Genomic DNA, 10,000 nt, shown 5'->3' on the forward strand with positions numbered 1-10,000 from the left:
AGCATAATTTTGCAGAGAGATGAAGTGATTTAGCTTAGATCAGTTGATATTTTCCATCCTAAAACTTGAAATTGACACAGGCAACAAAAATCAAAATGTAAATTAGGACAGTGTACAGTATTTCAGTTGCAGGATAAATTGATTTAGCTTACATCAATTGATATTTTGAGAATGTCTAACATAAACTTTCCCTGACCGGGAATCGAACCCAGGCCGCGGCGGTGAGAGCGCCGAATCCTAACCACTAGACCACCAGGGACATGATGCACATGAGAATTGTTGACCTACACTTGCGAGTAAAAATTTGTAAATGTGACAAAAATGTTTTCCATCCTAAACCTTGAAAGTGTCAGTGACCAAAAGTCAGTTTTAAATTTAGACAGGTCTTAAATCAACCCTGAGAAGAAATACCAAGCTGGAAGGGAGACGTTGCCTTATCTTTCGTCACATGAAAGGATATATTTATAATGATCATAATGTTACACAACACTTGCAGGGTATTTTTAGTATGAGACAAACTGACTTGGCTTAGATTAGTTGATCTTTCAATGTAATGTAAGTGTTCCCTGACCGGGAATCGAACCCGGACCGCGGCGGTGAAAGCGCCGAATCCTAACCACTAGACCACCAGGGACGTGACCCACACGGGAATTGTCCACCTACAGTTGGGAGTAAAAATTTGTAAATTTGACGGGAATGTTTTCCATCCTAAACCTAGAAACTGTTGGGGACCAGAAAACCTGATTTAAATCAAGACAGGTCTAAAATCAACCCCCTGAAGAAATACCAAGTCGGAAGGGAGACATTGCCTCATGTTTCATGCCATGAAAGGATATATTTGTGGTGATCATAACATAACACTTGTAGCATAATTTTGCAGAGAGATGAAGTGATTTAGCTTAGATCAGTTGATATTTTCCATCCTAAAACTTGAAATTGACACAGGCAACAAAAATCAAAATGTAAATTAAGACAGTGTACAGTATTTCAGTTGCAGGATAAATTGATTTAGCTTACATCAATTGATATTTTGAGAATGTCTAACATAAACTTTCCCTGACCGGGAATCGAACCCAGGCCGCGGCGGTGAGAGCGCCGAATCCTAACCACTAGACCACCAGGGACATGATGCACATGAGAATTGTTGACCTACACTTGCGAGTAAAAATTTGTAAATGTGACAAAAATGTTTTCCATCCTAAACCTTGAAAGTGTCAGTGACCAAAAGTCAGTTTTAAATTTAGACAGGTCTTAAATCAACCCTGAGAAGAAATACCAAGCTGGAAGGGAGACGTTGCCTTATCTTTCGTCACATGAAAGGATATATTTATAATGATCATAATGTTACACAACACTTGCAGGGTATTTTTAGTATGAGACAAACTGACTTGGCTTAGATTAGTTGATCTTTCAATGTAATGTAAGTGTTCCCTGACCGGGAATCGAACCCGGACCGCGGCGGTGAAAGCGCCGAATCCTAACCACTAGACCACCAGGGACGTGACCCACATAGGAATTGTCCACCTACAGTTGGGAGTAAAAATGTGTAAATTTGACGAGAATGTATTCCATCCTAAACCTAGAAACTGTTGGGGACCACAAAACCTGATTTAAATCAAGACAGGTCTAAAATCAACCCCCTGAAGAAATACCAAGTCGGAAGGGAGACATTGCCTCATGTTTCATGCCATGAAAGGATATATTTGTGGTGATCATAACATAACACTTGTAGCATAATTTTGCAGAGAGATGAAGTGATTTAGCTTAGATCAGTTGATATTTTCCATCCTAAAACTTGAAATTGACACAGGCAACAAAAATCCAAATGTAAATTAAGACAGTGTACAGTATTTCAGTTGCAGGATAAATGGATTTAGCTTACATCAATTGATATTTTGAGAATATCTAATATAAACTTTCCCTGACCGGGAATCGAACCCGGGCCGCGGCGGTGAGAGCGCCGAATCCTAACCACTAGACCACCAGGGACATGATGCACACGAGAATTGTTGACCTACACTTGCGAGTAAAAATTTGTAAATGTGACAAAAATGTTTTCCATCCTAAACCTTGAAAGTGTCAGTGACCAAAAGTCAGTTTTAAATTTAGACAGGTCTTAAATCAACCCTGAGAAGAAATACCAAGCTGGAAGGGAGACGTTGCCTTATCTTTCGTCACATGAAAGGATATATTTATAATGATCATAATGTTACACAACACTTGCAGGGTATTTTTAGTATGAGACAAACTGACTTGGCTTAGATTAGTTGATCTTTCAATGTAATGTAAGTGTTCCCTGACCGGGAATCGAACCCGGACCGCGGCGGTGAAAGCGCCGAATCCTAACCACTAGACCACCAGGGACGTGACCCAAACGGGAATTGTCCACCTACAGTTGGGAGTAAAAATTTGTAAATTTGACGGGAATGTTTTCCATCCTAAACCTAGAAACTGTTGGGGACCAGAAAACCTGATTTAAATCAAGACAGGTCTAAAATCAACCCCCTGAAGAAATACCAAGTCGGAAGGGAGACATTGCCTCATGTTTCATGCCATGAAAGGATATATTTGTGGTGATCATAACATAACACTTGTAGCATAATTTTGCAGAGAGATGAAGTGATTTAGCTTAGATCAGTTGATATTTTCCATCCTAAAACTTGAAATTGACACAGGCAACAAAAATCAAAATGTAAATTAAGACAGTGTACAGTATTTCAGTTGCAGGATAAATTGATTTAGCTTACATCAATTGATATTTTGAGAATGTCTAACATAAACTTTCCCTGACCGGGAATCGAACCCAGGCCGCGGCGGTGAGAGCGCCGAATCCTAACCACTAGACCACCAGGGACATGATGCACATGAGAATTGTTGACCTACACTTGCGAGTAAAAATTTGTAAATGTGACAAAAATGTTTTCCATCCTAAACCTTGAAAGTGTCAGTGACCAAAAGTCAGTTTTAAATTTAGACAGGTCTTAAATCAACCCTGAGAAGAAATACCAAGCTGGAAGGGAGACGTTGCCTTATCTTTCGTCACATGAAAGGATATATTTATAATGATCATAATGTTACACAACACTTGCAGGGTATTTTTAGTATGAGACAAACTGACTTGGCTTAGATTAGTTGATCTTTCAATGTAATGTAAGTGTTCCCTGACCGGGAATCGAACCCGGACCGCGGCGGTGAAAGCGCCGAATCCTAACCACTAGACCACCAGGGACGTGACCCACACGGGAATTGTCCACCTACAGTTGGGAGTAAAAAATTTTAAATTTGACGAGAATGTATTCCATCCTAAACCTAGAAACTGTTGGGGACCACAAAACCTGATTTAAATCAAGAAAGGTCTAAAATCAACCCCCTGAAGAAATACCAAGTCGGAAGGGAGACATTGCCTCATGTTTCATGCCATGAAAGGATATATTTGTGGTGATCATAACATAACACTTGTAGCCAAATTTTTGCAGAGAGATGAAGTGATTTAGCTTAGATCAGTTGATGTTTTCCATCCTAAAACTTGAAATTGACACAAGCAACACAAAAATCAAAATGTAAATTAAGACAGTGTACAGTATTTCAGTTGCAGGATAAATTGATTTAGCTTACATCAATTGATATTTTGAGAATATCTAATATAAACTTTCCCTGACCGGGAATGGAACCCGGGCCGCGGCGGTGAGAGCGCCGAATCCTAACCACTAGACCACCAGGGACATGATGCACACCAGAATTGTTGACCTACACTTGCGAGTAAAAATTTGTAAATTGACAAAAATGTTTTCCATCCTAAACCTTGAAAGTGTCAGTGACCAAAAGTCAGTTTTAAATTTAGACAGGTCTTAAATCAACCCTGAGAAGAAATACCAAGCTGGAAGGGAGACGTTGCCTTATCTTTCGTCACATGAAAGGATATATTTATAATGATCATAATGTTACACAACACTTGCAGGGTATTTTTAGTATGAGACAAACTGACTTGGCTTAGATTAGTTGATCTTTCAATGTAATGTAAGTGTTCCCTGACCGGGAATCGAACCCGGGCCGCGGCGGTGAAAGCGCCGAATCCTAACCACTAGACCACCAGGGACGTGACCCACATGGGAATTGTCCACCTACAGTTGGGAGTAAAAAATTTTAAATTTGACGAGAATGTTTTCCATCCTAAACCTAGAAACTGTTGGGGACCACAAAACCTGATTTAAATCAAGACAGGTCTAAAATCAACCCCCTGAAGAAATACCAAGTCGGAAGGGAGACGTTGCCTCATGTTTCATGCCATGAAAGGATATATTTGTGGTGATCATAACATAACACTTGTAGCATAATTTTGCAGAGAGATGAAGTGATTTAGCTTAGATCAGTTGATATTTTCCATCCTAAAACTTGAAATTGACACAGGCAACAAAAATCAAAATGTAAATTAAGACAGTGTACAGTATATCAGTTTCAGGATAAATTGATTTAGCTTACATCAATTGATATTTTGAGAATATCTAATATAAACTTTCCCTGACCGGGAATGGAACCCGGGCCGCGGCGGTGAGAGCGCCGAATCCTAACCACTAGACCACCAGGGACATGATGCACACGAGAATTGTTGACCTACACTTGCGAGTAAAAATTTGTAAATTGACAAAAATGTTTTCCATCCTAAACCTTGAAAGTGTCAGTGACCAAAAGTCAGTTTTAAATTTAGACAGGTCTTAAATCAACCCTGAGAAGAAATACCAAGCTGGAAGGGAGACGTTGCCTTGTCTTTCGTCACATGAAAGGATATATTTATAATGATCATAATGTTACACAACACTTGCAGGGTATTTTTAGTATGAGACAAACTGACTTGGCTTAGATTAGTTGATCTTTCAATGTAATGTAAGTGTTCCCTGACCGGGAATCGAACCCGGACCGCGGCGGTGAAAGCGCCGAATCCTAACCACTAGACCACCAGGGACGTGACCCACATGGGAATTGTCCACCTACAGTTGGGAGTAAAAAATTTTAAATTTGACGAGAATGTTTTCCATCCTAAACCTAGAAACTGTTGGGGACCACAAAACCTGATTTAAATCAAGACAGGTCTAAAATCAACCCCCTGAAGAAATACCAAGTCGGAAGGGAGACATTGCCTCATGTTTCATGCCATGAAAGGATATATTTGTGGTGATCATAACATAACACTTGTAGCATAATTTTGCACAGAGATGAAGTGATTTAGCTTAGATCAGTTGATGTTTTCCATCCTAAAACTTGAAATTGACACAAGCAACACAAAAATCAAAATGTAAATTAAGACAGTGTACAGTATAAATTGATTTAGCTTACATCAATTGATATTTTGAGAATATCTAATATAAACTTTCCCTGACCGGGAATCGAACCCGGGCCGCGGCGGTGAGAGCGCCGAATCCTAACCACTAGACCACCAGGGACATGATGCACATGAGAATTGTTGACCTACACTTGCGAGTAAAAATTTGTAAATGTGACAAAAATGTTTTCCATTCTAAACCTTGAAAGTGTCAGTGACCAAAAGTCAGTTTTAAATTTAGACAGGTCTTAAATCAACCCTGAGAAGAAATACCAAGCTGGAAGGGAGACGTTGCCTTATCTTTCGTCACATGAAAGGATATATTTATAATGATCATAATGTTACACAACACTTGCAGGGTATTTTTAGTATGAGACAAACTGACTTGGCTTAGATTAGTTGATCTTTCAATGTAATGTAAGTGTTCCCTGACCGGGAATCGAACCCGGACCGCGGCGGTGAAAGCGCCGAATCCTAACCACTAGACCACCAGGGACGTGACCCACACGGGAATTGTCCACCTACAGTTGGGAGTAAAAATTTTTAAATTTGACGAGAATGTTTTCCATCCTAAACCTAGAAACTGTTGGGGACCACAAAACCTGATTTAAATCAAGACAGGTCTAAAATCAACCCCCTGAAGAAATACCAAGTCGGAAGGGAGACATTGCCTCATGTTTCATGCCATGAAAGGATATATTTGTGGTGATCATAACACAACACTTGTAGCATAATTTTGCAGAGAGATGAAGTGATTTAGCTTAGATCAGTTGATATTTTCCATCCTAAAACTTGAAATTGACACAGGCAACAAAAATCTAAATGTAAATTAAGACAGTGTACAGTATTTCAGTTGCAGGATAAATGGATTTAGCTTACATCAATTGATATTTTGAGAATATCTAATATAAACTTTCCCTGACCGGGAATGGAACCCGGGCCGCGGCGGTGAGAGCGCCGAATCCTAACCACTAGACCACCAGGGACATGATGCACACCAGAATTGTTGACCTACACTTGCGAGTAAAAATTTGTAAATTGACAAAAATGTTTTCCATCCTAAACCTTGAAAGTGTCAGTGACCAAAAGTCAGTTTTAAATTTAGACAGGTCTTAAATCAACCCTGAGAAGAAATACCAAGCTGGAAGGGAGACGTTGCCTTATCTTTCGTCACATGAAAGGATATATTTATAATGATCATAATGTTACACAACACTTGCAGGGTATTTTTAGTATGAGACAAACTGACTTGGCTTAGATTAGTTGATCTTTCAATGTAATGTAAGTGTTCCCTGACCGGGAATCGAACCCGGGCCGCGGCGGTGAAAGCGCCGAATCCTAACCACTAGACCACCAGGGACGTGACCCACACGGGAATTGTCCACCTACAGTTCACAGTAAAATTTGTAAATTTGACGAGAATGTTTTCCATCCTAAACCTAGAAACTGTTGGGGACCAGAAAACCTGATTTAAATAAAGACAGTTCTAAAATCAACCCCCTGAAGAAATACCAAGTCGGAAGGGAGACATTGCCTCATGTTTCATGCCATGAAAGGATATATTTGTGGTGATCATAACATAACACTTGTAGCATAATTTTGCACAGAGATGAAGTGATTTAGCTTAGATCAGTTGATATTTTCCATCCTAAAACTTGAAATTGACACAGGCAACAAAAATCAAAATGTAAATTAAGACAGTGTACAGTATTTCAGTTTCAGGATAAATTGATTTAGCTTACATCAATTGATATTTTGAGAATATCTAATATAAACTTTCCCTGACCGGGAATGGAACCCGGGCCGCGGCGGTGAGAGCGCCAAATCCTAACCACTAGACCACCAGGGACATGATGCACACGAGAATTGTTGGCCTACACTTGCGAGTAAAAATTTGTAAATTGACAAAAATGTTTTCCATCCTAAACCTTGAAAGTGTCAGTGACCAAAAGTCAGTTTTAAATTTAGACAGGTCTTAAATCAACCCTGAGAAGAAATACCAAGCTGGAAGGGAGACGTTGCCTTATCTTTCGTCACATGAAAGGATATATTTATAATGATCATAATGTTACACAACACTTGCAGGGTATTTTTAGTATGAGACAAACTGACTTGGCTTAGATTAGTTGATCTTTCAATGTAATGTAAGTGTTCCCTGACCGGGAATCGAACCCGGACCGCAGCGGTGAAAGCGCCGAATCCTAACCACTAGACCACCAGGGACGTGACCCACATGGGAATTGTCCACCTACAGTTGGGAGTAAAAATTTTTAAATTTGACGAGAATGTTTTCCATCCTAAACCTAGAAACTGTTGGGGACCACAAAACCTGATTTAAATCAAGACAGGTCTAAAATCAACCCCCTGAAGAAATACCAAGTCGGAAGGGAGACATTGCCTCATGTTTCATGCCATGAAAGGATATATTTGTGGTGATCATAACATAACACTTGTAGCATAATTTTGCAGAGAGATGAAGTGATTTAGCTTAGATCAGTTGATGTTTTCCATCCTAAAACTTGAAATTGACACAAGCAACACAAAAATCAAAATGTAAATTAAGACAGTGTACAGTATTTCAGTTGCAGGATAAATTGATTTAGCTTACATCAATTGATATTTTGAGAATATCTAATATAAACTTTCCCTGACCGGGAATCGAACACGGGCCGCGGCGGTGAGAGCGCCGAATCCTAACCACTAGACCACCAGGGACATGATGCACATGAGAATTGTTGACCTACACTTGCGAGTAAAAATTTGTAAATGTGACAAAAATGTTTTCCATCCTAAACCTTGAAAGTGTCAGTGACCAAAAGTCAGTTTTAAATTTAGACAGGTCTTAAATCAACCCTGAGAAGAAATACCAAGCTGGAAGGGAGACGTAGCCTTATCTTTCGTCACATGAAAGGATATATTTATAATGATCATAATGTTACACAACACTTGCAGGGTATTTTTAGTATGAGACAAACTGACTTGGCTTAGATTAGTTGATCATTCAATGTAATGTAAGTGTTCCCTGACCGGGAATCGAACCCGGACCGCGGCGGTGAAAGCGCCGAATCCTAACCACTAGACCACCAGGGACGTGACCCACACGGGAATTGTCCACCTACAGTTGGGAGTAAAAATTTTTAAATTTGACGAGAATGTTTTCCATCCTAAACCTAGAAACTGTTGGGGACCACAAAACCTGATTTAAATCAAGACAGGTCTAAAATCAACCCCCTGAAGAAATACCAAGTCGGAAGGGAGACATTGCCTCATGTTTCATGCCATGAAAGGATATATTTGTGGTGATCATAACATAACACTTGTAGCATAATTTTGCAGAGAGATGAAGTGATTTAGCTTAGATCAGTTGATATTTTCCATCCTAAAACTTGAAATTGACACAGGCAACAAAAATCAAAATGTAAATTAAGACAGTGTACAGTATATCAGTTTCAGGATAAATTGATTTAGCTTACATCAATTGATATTTTGAGAATATCTAATATAAACTTTCCCTGACCGGGAATGGAACCCGGGCCGCGGCGGTGAGAGCGCCGAATCCTAACCACTAGACCACCAGGGACATGATGCACACGAGAATTGTTGACCTACACTTGCGAGTAAAAATTTGTAAATTGACAAAAATGTTTTCCATCCTAAACCTTGAAAGTGTCAGTGACCAAAAGTCAGTTTTAAATTTAGACAGGTCTTAAATCAACCCTGAGAAGAAATACCAAGCTGGAAGGGAGACGTTGCCTTGTCTTTCGTCACATGAAAGGATATATTTATAATGATCATAATGTTACACAACACTTGCAGGGAATTTTTAGTATGAGACAAACTGACTTGGCTTAGATTAGTTGATCTTTCAATGTAATGTAAGTGTTCCCTGACCGGGAATCGAACCCGGACCGCGGCGGTGAAAGCGCCGAATCCTAACCACTAGACCACCAGGGACGTGACCCACATGGGAATTGTCCACCTACAGTTGGGAGTAAAAAATTTTAAATTTGACGAGAATGTTTTCCATCCTAAACCTAGAAACTGTTGGGGACCACAAAACCTGATTTAAATCAAGACAGGTCTAAAATCAACCCCCTGAAGAAATACCAAGTCGGAAGGGAGACATTGCCTCATGTTTCATGCCATGAAAGGATATATTTGTGGTGATCATAACATAACACTTGTAGCATAATTTTGCACAGAGATGAAGTGATTTAGCTTAGATCAGTTGATGTTTTCCATCCTAAAACTTGAAATTGACACAAGCAACACAAAAATCAAAATGTAAATTAAGACAGTGTACAGTATTTCAGTTGCAGGATAAATTGATTTAGCTTACATCAATTGATATTTTGAGAATATCTAATATAAACTTTCCCTGACCGGGAATCGAACCCGGGCCGCGGCGGTGAGAGCGCCGAGTCCTAACCACTAGACCACCAGGGACATGATGCACATGAGAATTGTTGACCTACACTTGCGAGTAAAAATTTGTAAATGTGACAAAAATGTTTTCCATCCTAAACCTTGAAAGTGTCAGTGACCAAAAGTCAGTTTTAAATTTAGACAGGTCTTAAATCAACCCTGAGAAGAAATACCAAGCTGGAAGGGAGACGTAGCCTTATCTTTCGTCACATGAAAGGATATATTTATAATGATCATAATGTTACACAACACTTGCAG

The 10,000-nt window shown here is 39.5% G+C and overlaps 1 protein-coding gene and 23 non-coding genes across 27 annotated transcripts in view; 1 reads left to right on the forward strand and 23 right to left on the reverse strand.

Annotated features, from left to right (window-relative positions):
• The window catches only part of eogt (EGF domain-specific O-linked N-acetylglucosamine (GlcNAc) transferase), a 33,096-nt gene that overhangs the window by 13,354 nt on the left and 9,742 nt on the right, over positions 1-10,000 (forward strand). The window lies entirely within an intron of this gene.
• trnae-cuc (transfer RNA glutamic acid (anticodon CUC)) lies at positions 188-259 on the reverse strand. Its single transcript has one exon. It is a non-coding gene; the product is annotated as a tRNA-Glu (tRNA).
• On the reverse strand, positions 563-634 carry trnae-uuc (transfer RNA glutamic acid (anticodon UUC)). Its single transcript has one exon. It is a non-coding gene; the product is annotated as a tRNA-Glu (tRNA).
• On the reverse strand, positions 1,053-1,124 carry trnae-cuc (transfer RNA glutamic acid (anticodon CUC)). Its single transcript has one exon. It is a non-coding gene; the product is annotated as a tRNA-Glu (tRNA).
• On the reverse strand, positions 1,428-1,499 carry trnae-uuc (transfer RNA glutamic acid (anticodon UUC)). Its single transcript has one exon. It is a non-coding gene; the product is annotated as a tRNA-Glu (tRNA).
• Positions 1,918-1,989, reverse strand: trnae-cuc (transfer RNA glutamic acid (anticodon CUC)). The gene has a single exon. It is a non-coding gene; the product is annotated as a tRNA-Glu (tRNA).
• trnae-uuc (transfer RNA glutamic acid (anticodon UUC)) lies at positions 2,293-2,364 on the reverse strand. The gene has a single exon. It is a non-coding gene; the product is annotated as a tRNA-Glu (tRNA).
• Positions 2,783-2,854, reverse strand: trnae-cuc (transfer RNA glutamic acid (anticodon CUC)). The gene has a single exon. It is a non-coding gene; the product is annotated as a tRNA-Glu (tRNA).
• Positions 3,158-3,229, reverse strand: trnae-uuc (transfer RNA glutamic acid (anticodon UUC)). The gene has a single exon. It is a non-coding gene; the product is annotated as a tRNA-Glu (tRNA).
• trnae-cuc (transfer RNA glutamic acid (anticodon CUC)) lies at positions 3,651-3,722 on the reverse strand. Its single transcript has one exon. It is a non-coding gene; the product is annotated as a tRNA-Glu (tRNA).
• Positions 4,025-4,096, reverse strand: trnae-uuc (transfer RNA glutamic acid (anticodon UUC)). Its single transcript has one exon. It is a non-coding gene; the product is annotated as a tRNA-Glu (tRNA).
• trnae-cuc (transfer RNA glutamic acid (anticodon CUC)) lies at positions 4,515-4,586 on the reverse strand. The gene has a single exon. It is a non-coding gene; the product is annotated as a tRNA-Glu (tRNA).
• trnae-uuc (transfer RNA glutamic acid (anticodon UUC)) lies at positions 4,889-4,960 on the reverse strand. The gene has a single exon. It is a non-coding gene; the product is annotated as a tRNA-Glu (tRNA).
• trnae-cuc (transfer RNA glutamic acid (anticodon CUC)) lies at positions 5,367-5,438 on the reverse strand. Its single transcript has one exon. It is a non-coding gene; the product is annotated as a tRNA-Glu (tRNA).
• trnae-uuc (transfer RNA glutamic acid (anticodon UUC)) lies at positions 5,742-5,813 on the reverse strand. The gene has a single exon. It is a non-coding gene; the product is annotated as a tRNA-Glu (tRNA).
• trnae-cuc (transfer RNA glutamic acid (anticodon CUC)) lies at positions 6,232-6,303 on the reverse strand. The gene has a single exon. It is a non-coding gene; the product is annotated as a tRNA-Glu (tRNA).
• trnae-uuc (transfer RNA glutamic acid (anticodon UUC)) lies at positions 6,606-6,677 on the reverse strand. Its single transcript has one exon. It is a non-coding gene; the product is annotated as a tRNA-Glu (tRNA).
• trnae-cuc (transfer RNA glutamic acid (anticodon CUC)) lies at positions 7,095-7,166 on the reverse strand. The gene has a single exon. It is a non-coding gene; the product is annotated as a tRNA-Glu (tRNA).
• trnae-uuc (transfer RNA glutamic acid (anticodon UUC)) lies at positions 7,469-7,540 on the reverse strand. Its single transcript has one exon. It is a non-coding gene; the product is annotated as a tRNA-Glu (tRNA).
• Positions 7,961-8,032, reverse strand: trnae-cuc (transfer RNA glutamic acid (anticodon CUC)). Its single transcript has one exon. It is a non-coding gene; the product is annotated as a tRNA-Glu (tRNA).
• On the reverse strand, positions 8,336-8,407 carry trnae-uuc (transfer RNA glutamic acid (anticodon UUC)). Its single transcript has one exon. It is a non-coding gene; the product is annotated as a tRNA-Glu (tRNA).
• trnae-cuc (transfer RNA glutamic acid (anticodon CUC)) lies at positions 8,826-8,897 on the reverse strand. The gene has a single exon. It is a non-coding gene; the product is annotated as a tRNA-Glu (tRNA).
• On the reverse strand, positions 9,200-9,271 carry trnae-uuc (transfer RNA glutamic acid (anticodon UUC)). The gene has a single exon. It is a non-coding gene; the product is annotated as a tRNA-Glu (tRNA).
• Positions 9,692-9,763, reverse strand: trnae-cuc (transfer RNA glutamic acid (anticodon CUC)). Its single transcript has one exon. It is a non-coding gene; the product is annotated as a tRNA-Glu (tRNA).

The sequence above is a fragment of the Antennarius striatus genome, chromosome 5 (genome assembly GCF_040054535.1).
Source record: "Antennarius striatus isolate MH-2024 chromosome 5, ASM4005453v1, whole genome shotgun sequence".
Taxonomy (NCBI): domain Eukaryota; kingdom Metazoa; phylum Chordata; class Actinopteri; order Lophiiformes; family Antennariidae; genus Antennarius; species Antennarius striatus.